At 42.7% G+C, this 6908-nt stretch overlaps 1 long non-coding RNA gene across 1 annotated transcript; it reads left to right on the top strand.

The window, feature by feature from the left end:
- Positions 1–2072: 2072 nt before the first annotated feature.
- LOC149340576 (uncharacterized) lies at positions 2073–5967 on the top strand. Its single transcript, XR_016283627.1, has 4 exons — positions 2073–2390; positions 2615–2704; positions 3794–3905; positions 5784–5967. It is a non-coding gene; the product is annotated as an uncharacterized LOC149340576 (long non-coding RNA).
- Positions 5968–6908: the final 941 nt, after the last annotated feature.

Genomic DNA, 6908 nt, shown 5'->3' with positions numbered 1-6908 from the left:
GCCTGACCATTCCATATATATAGGTACATTTTTGTTTAGAGCACTTTTACCAAGACACGAGCCAGGCCTCAGAGTCGCACTTTTGCTGGTCTACTATGAGATCACCAGCATTTGTACATCTGCTCGGAAACTCCTCAACGCAGCGTAAAAGACATTTCTACGTTTCCTTTCCAACAAGTGTACGGATCCTTTCTCTCGGCACAAGATAGCGAAGCCCATAGTAATCAGTTTTCGAGATAGCTGCATTTCCTGATCATGTTTTGGCGCGTACAAGTGTTTCACATAGAAGCAATTCAATTTCAGCTTATTCGAAATTGATAAACAGGGAGCGAGGTGGCCAACGCGATTTAAGTCTATTCGAACTTCTCTTGCGTATGAAATTGTGCTGCACGCCTACAAGAGCAGAAATTAGCTTAAACTCAGTGTACGTGTACGTAACTTTTAGCTTTTAGGTTGTTCCGCGCAGCTTTAATGCAGTCAAGTATAGTACTGATATTCAGAAATGAAGTTGACTGCCTCCAATTTTTTTTTTTCGAACTGTAGCGCTATGGAAGCATCGAATTCCGCAACAAACCGGGTGCCAGAGGAAACAGTAATCAAGGCGCTTATATTGAGGCAGTGCATTGTGAATTCTTATGGAATGGTTCATGCGTCAGGAAATAACTCTTTCTTTTAGAGGCTAATGATAAGCACTAAACAGTACATTGCACTAGATAGACGCAGCCCGAAGACCCAAGCTCGAAAATAACTACGGCGTATAAACCGGCAGGTTTTCCTTCATCATCGTAAGTTGCTTCGGATGACTGAGACTTTTGTCTTGTATGCACAAATAAAACTGAGCTAAAGGACACATTGTATCGCACTGACGAACCAATCTTTAACAAAAGCATAAATTCAGCGGTGGCAACTGCCGATATTGAATAAAATGAAAGCGCGTATAATAGACGGAATCGCCCGAATAACCAGCCGGTTGAAGCGTCTTAACGGATGCTTGCTGGCATAGCGCTGGCAGTGCTCCATTTCTGCTCTGTTCACCCATTTTGAAAATATTTTGAGAACTTCGCGAACACTGGAACGATGAGAGGTGAGAACTGCTGCATCAGCAGTTGTCGACTGTCGTTTGAAGCCCTCTTCTGCGCCATCTTCCTCAAATGTTCAAATGTTGTGAATCCCCTTTGTTTGCCTGACGCTTCTGATCACTCGATGCGGCTTTATTAAATCAATATTTCTACAGCTGTATCTATTTCGATTGAGTTAAACTATTTTTGAACAGAGCGGTTTTTCTTTCTTCGGATTCTCCTCACACGTGCGGCCCCATAAGCACAAAAGAAAGTTGAAATTTCTCGCAGCAATACTGAGCAATATCACGTGGCAATATCAGTATTTAAAACTGTTACTGTGCCTGACATTGAATCAATAATGCTGCAGCATTTACATCGCTTTTTTAGCCGGTTCTATGACTGATTTAGAAGTACAGGAAGGGCAGTTTATTGATATATATTTCGCAGTGCCTTCTGTACGCGGTAGTAAATGAGAGCTGACGAGAACTTCCGAATGATGCTCGTAACTTTAAGCTGCAGCTGCTCTGAAAACTATTCTGTTGCATACGCCACACATTTACGGCAGCATCTGCGTAATTCATACTGCGTAATAGCTGGCTGCATTAAAAGCTTCAAAGGGATACTGCAAGGACTGACAAGACGAGTCTCGCCGCGCCGCGCTCGTTGTCTCCGATAAGGGAAGAGTTGTGCGCACGCCGAAAGCGCGGAAAAATACGTGCCACAAGGGCAGAGAGGCGCATGCAAAAATAATAAGCTACCAGCACATTGCAACGACCAAAGGTTGTCGCCCCGCACGCGGGCGGCTTGACCTTGGGACACTACTGGGAACGCAGACGTTCTTTCATTCAGCGGAGGAAAGGAAAAGAGGGGAAGCGCGGGGTCCGGCGGAACGAAAGAAAGGCACGAAGCATGGAGGAAGGAAAACCTCCTCTGTAATTCCTCTATGGTGCGAAGCAAGCTTTGGAAGCGATGGCTGGCGATGGGTTGTAGTTTCTCGTGGTTTCCCTTCTCTCTCTTCAGGTCACGTGCCTGTCTATTTGGATTGGCCGCTCGCGTAGAGTCGAAGACGAAGCCGCTGTTTACCGCGCCTGGGTGCCGTCGTGCAAGTCGCGACGCGCATTCCTCTTTTCATCTTGTAGTACGGGCCTGTGTGCGTTTAGGTTCTGTTCAGCGATTACTTCATCGTGCAAGCTTCATCGATGTGTGACGCTGCAGTGGGCGACATCTTCGCGAAAGAGTAACGTTCAACGTCTGAAAGAAACAGCGCACGCCAGATCGTCGCGGCGCCCTCATCGTACGGATTCTTTGCGCCCAATTTCAACCGTACAAGTAAGTGACATTTTCGTTTGGTCATACGGGTTGTTTCCTGCCATCAAGTTATGGTGTGTTCAGTACAGATTTTTTTATCATGGATTGTGTGCGCGAGCCGATGCTTGTTGCTATTTTCTTGTTTTGAGCCGGTCGCGTGCGGCCGGAGGGAGCCTATCGTGTACAACACACGAGCGCAGCGGCGCAATCTGCCGGCGTCTTTCTCATGCTTTCTTTCGCTGCAGGCCCTGATCCTTCGTCTGCCGTGCGAAAGAACATTGCCGGTCGTCTCTTCAACGCCAAGTATTTGTCCCTGCTCACGACCATTCAGTAAGGTAAGTCCAAACTGCAGTCTCCGTTCAGAAAGGGGCGAGTAAATTAGTGTGCGCGCTTCTGTGGCACGTACTGCGCGCAGTGCTCACATCGACTGCAGCACTGTATGTGATTCTTATTGGACCATAATCCCTTTATAATTTTAGCGCTGCAAGGCAACTCCTTCTGCCAGGCTGCTTTTTTTTTTTTGCGAATGGACGGCGTCAATTTTTTTTTTCTTTACCACGGAGTAGCAAGCAAACGATAAAACAGTAAACGTGAAATTTATTTATGCATAGGCACGAAATTAGCAGCTCATTTGTGCTCTGCGCTTCCTGGCATGCGGCCGTTCTCGCTTACACCTTGCAATATTTTTGCTAACACAGAATGTGACTTATCATGCCAGCAGTTTTACTGCATTCGAATGGCAAGATGCGCTTGCTAATGGTGTTAAGTTGATATGTAACTGGCTCTTCACTCAGGCTCAGAACTAATAGAGAAAAGTGAGCTTGTTTAGTTCTTTTTACTAGTGAAAAGGTCGGGGCTAGTTGGTGGCCAAACATTAGCTCACAAAAGCGTACAGTCTAGTCACCTCTATTTGTGCTCTTGTATTCTCTTGTGAAAGAGGGAGACTTTAGGTTTGATGTCGCTCTAAGAGGTTGAATAGAAGAATACGCTAGTATCTAAGCTTTTCTGTTTAGAACAATAAGGATTTTGGTTGCACTGCGGTAATCTGTCAACGAAAAAAAAAATTCTGTAATGAATACTGTCAATCTCGTAAGCAGTAACAGTATAGTTCTTTCTTTTTTCTGCAGTGGCTGTTAGAAAATATGTTAATTATGTTAGGCACTTAGTGGCAATTCACTGGTAATAGGCCATTGTGCTGTGGAAGTTTGTGTAGGCTTACTGTGCCAGTGCATTGCATCAATTATGCCTCTTATAAATATGTGGCAAGTGCTGTAATGGATAAAATTTGGAATAAAAAGTTGTTTGTTATTTTCAAAATATTCCTGTAGTTTTTTGAGCATGTGTGCTGCCATTACGTGGTTTAATGAACATATAAGTTATCACTAACCATTACACTAACGCTATAAATGACGCCTCTATTGCAGTGCACCTGGGAGAAGGAGGGATGCAAAGGTGCACAACCATTGTCACTCCTAGCACCGAAGTTCAGCCTGGATTCTTCAAAACCGTACAAGTGGCCGGGACTAGATGTGTGTGGTATGTATGTTTTTATGTAATTGGGACATTGTTGCAAGTTCATCATCACTTGATGTCCATCCGTGAACATAGTATGCTATGTTGCACAGCTGCAGCCATTCTATTACAGTGATTTTAGAGCTTTTCAATGTTTTCGAGGACTTAGTTCTGAAAAAATTTCTGAATAATGGTTTGATTAATTGTGACCACTTTTTATGGCATGAAGTATAAATGCAGTTTTTTTTTTCTGCAAAAGTAGGCTGGACTTCAGCAAAGATTTCATATTGAATTAGTTTGAGAGGCGCTGCCTACAATCCATGTTGCTGACGTCAGAAAAAAATGACACAGTTATGGTAATGCTTGGCAGGGTGGCATGCTACCAAGCTAATATGACTAGCACCGTTTATGCATGTGAAGCTTAATGTGATATGCAGCTACGTGAGGCTGTTAATCTTCTTTGCACTGTTCACACTTTCTTTTTGAGTAGGAAGGTGCTGTTCACTGATGTGAATAATTTCCAACAACTCACATGAATCCATATTAGTTTTATTTCACATCGGAGTGAACTTAAAATTTAATTAAGCTCACGTGCCCTGCATGTGACAGCAGATATGGAAGGCAACTGTTTTAATAGCCATTCTTGAATGCTGTCAGTCAGTGTTTACAATTTCATTATGCTAAGCATCTGAAAAGATGTGTAAAGGTAACATTCTATTGTGCCAGCAAAATGTAATTCATGAGAATTACTGCTGCTGCATATGCTGCAAGCATTGGATGAAGCAGCACTGTCTAAATAAAAAGACGAGATTTGTAATTTCCTCAAGCAAAAATAGTGCTTTAGAAGGAGACTGTTCTATGCTGCTTGTGTAGTTAATGTAGTCTGTCAGTGAAGGCCAGTCCATAACCAAAGCTTTTTGCACAGGCATAATGTAGAGGTGTAGTATGAAACAGGCTATGAACGTGAATAAAAAGTATCTGTATTATAATGTGGTCCAAATAATTTTTTGGGTATGACGTTACCTCATGCATGGAGACAATTCTTTAGATGTGTAAGTTGCCCTTGCTATTATTTCACATTTAGCCGAAAGCTTTTATTTGTTTTCCAGGAGTGGTACACTAAAATTTATAGTGCATAGCCTTTGTGCATAGGCCTTTCACCAGGTATTTAAACTTTATCGAAAGGCTGTGACAATGGAATGCACCCAAAAATGCCATCACAGGGACAAGCTTCCTGCTGTTTGCTAATTGGAAATGAATTCACAGGTAATATATGCAGGGAAAATTACAGTTGGAAGTATCACTCATTGATGCTCAGATAATTACTGACACTTCCCTTTTAGGAAGAAAATTCACTGTATGGGCAACAAAACATATAATGGCATCAGAGACCAGAGACATATTGTTAGCAAGGGCTGCATGAAACCTTAACCACTCTAGATACGGAGAAATAAAAACACGAGAATGGAGGGAAGGGTTTGTTAAACGGCATTTCATTTTATCACCTTTTAGTAGCTTCCATTTCATGCACATGTTTTTCTGTTTCTCGATATGACCCTCTTCTTAGTCTGGCATCCGAGATGCCTACAGCCTGACCGTGCAGCTGGGCACAATATTCTGGATTTTTCCTGAGAAGCCAGTGTGCTTGTGATAATGTCAGCATATGTGAGTGATTAAGTAGCTGCCATTTAGGACATGTTTTGTTTTTCCTGCATATCTTTTCTGATTTTGGTTCTCAATAATAAACAGAAGCCTGCACTTGTGGCATTGTTTTCATGCATTTCCATTTATCCCTGCCTTTTGTGTGGTTTACACTTTTAGACCTGAATTAACTAAGCCCATGGTCACGTCGTCTGAGCTTTGTGGTTGCAAAATTCATTATATGTTTTCTTCTCTGTGCAGGTCAAATACATGGTACATACTGCCTCCACCTGTATGAAGAAGACTGCCAGGGTCATTGCTGTAATATGGTGTAGCATGTGACAAAATAAATATGACGGTATGTTTCTTTCTCCGATTCGTTTATGAATTCTTTGTGTACATTCTGCAGTAGTACCTGCACCTGAACACACAATGACACAGACCATCTCACATGAAAGATTTGTCGCAACATTTTGACACTGCCTGCACTTCCAGAAAGACTCGGGCTTCTACCATATGGGTCAACTTTAGTTCTGCATTCAGTGGGCAGGTTTACGCTACAGAAGGGTAATAATGCTCTCGTGTGGACAGTATAAATACACCACCGAGTAGTGCATAGATACCCCTTGCAGTAGGGCATTACTTTGTACCACTAGAAGGGTAACTTTATCCATCATGTAAGGGTATAAGCTTGCACCACAGGGGTGCAAACTTTGCTCTGTCTATGACGGTATAAGTTTAGTCTTTGACAAAGTAACTTTGCACTTCTATACGTAGCATAAATTTACCTGCTAAAGGTGCAAACTTGCACCTTGCATGCTAGGATATGTTTATGCTTTCCTCAGGCTAACATTTACCCCTTTTAGAAAGGCGTAATGTTATACCTAACTGGTTTAAAGTTACTCTTCTTATGTCAGTGCAAGTTTAGGCTATTAGAGCGTAACATTACTCTATGCGCGAGAGCATAAATACTTAGTCTCCAAGAAACAGCGTAACCTTACCCCCCAAAAGGTGTCAGCTCAGCGACAAGTGTTTTACCCCCCAAAAAGACTAAGATCACACCTTTTTTTCTTAGAGTGTAGTAACTGAACCTTATAATGTTGGGTACACCAGTTCTAAAGGACAATGCCATAGAGGACATGTGAGAAGGCATCTCCTCACGTCTATGGAACAAGTCATATCGTTTGTTTGCATTCGAAATTTCGTGTCTGTATTCATTTAAGGTCTAGAAGTCCACGTCGTTGAATTTCGATGGAGGCGAATGTACTGTGCGATGTCAGTGCACGTTAAAGAACCCCAGGTGGTCGAAATTTCCGGAGCCCTCCACTACGGCGTCCCTCATAGCCTGAGTCGCTTTGGGACGTCAAACCGCCATAAACCGTAAAC

Source organism: Amblyomma mixtum, chromosome 6, assembly GCF_055824585.1.
Source record: "Amblyomma mixtum isolate Tamu chromosome 6, ASM5582458v1, whole genome shotgun sequence".
NCBI classification, from domain to species: Eukaryota; Metazoa; Arthropoda; class Arachnida; order Ixodida; family Ixodidae; genus Amblyomma; species Amblyomma mixtum.
This window is presented reverse-complemented; position numbering and strand designations above follow the sequence as displayed.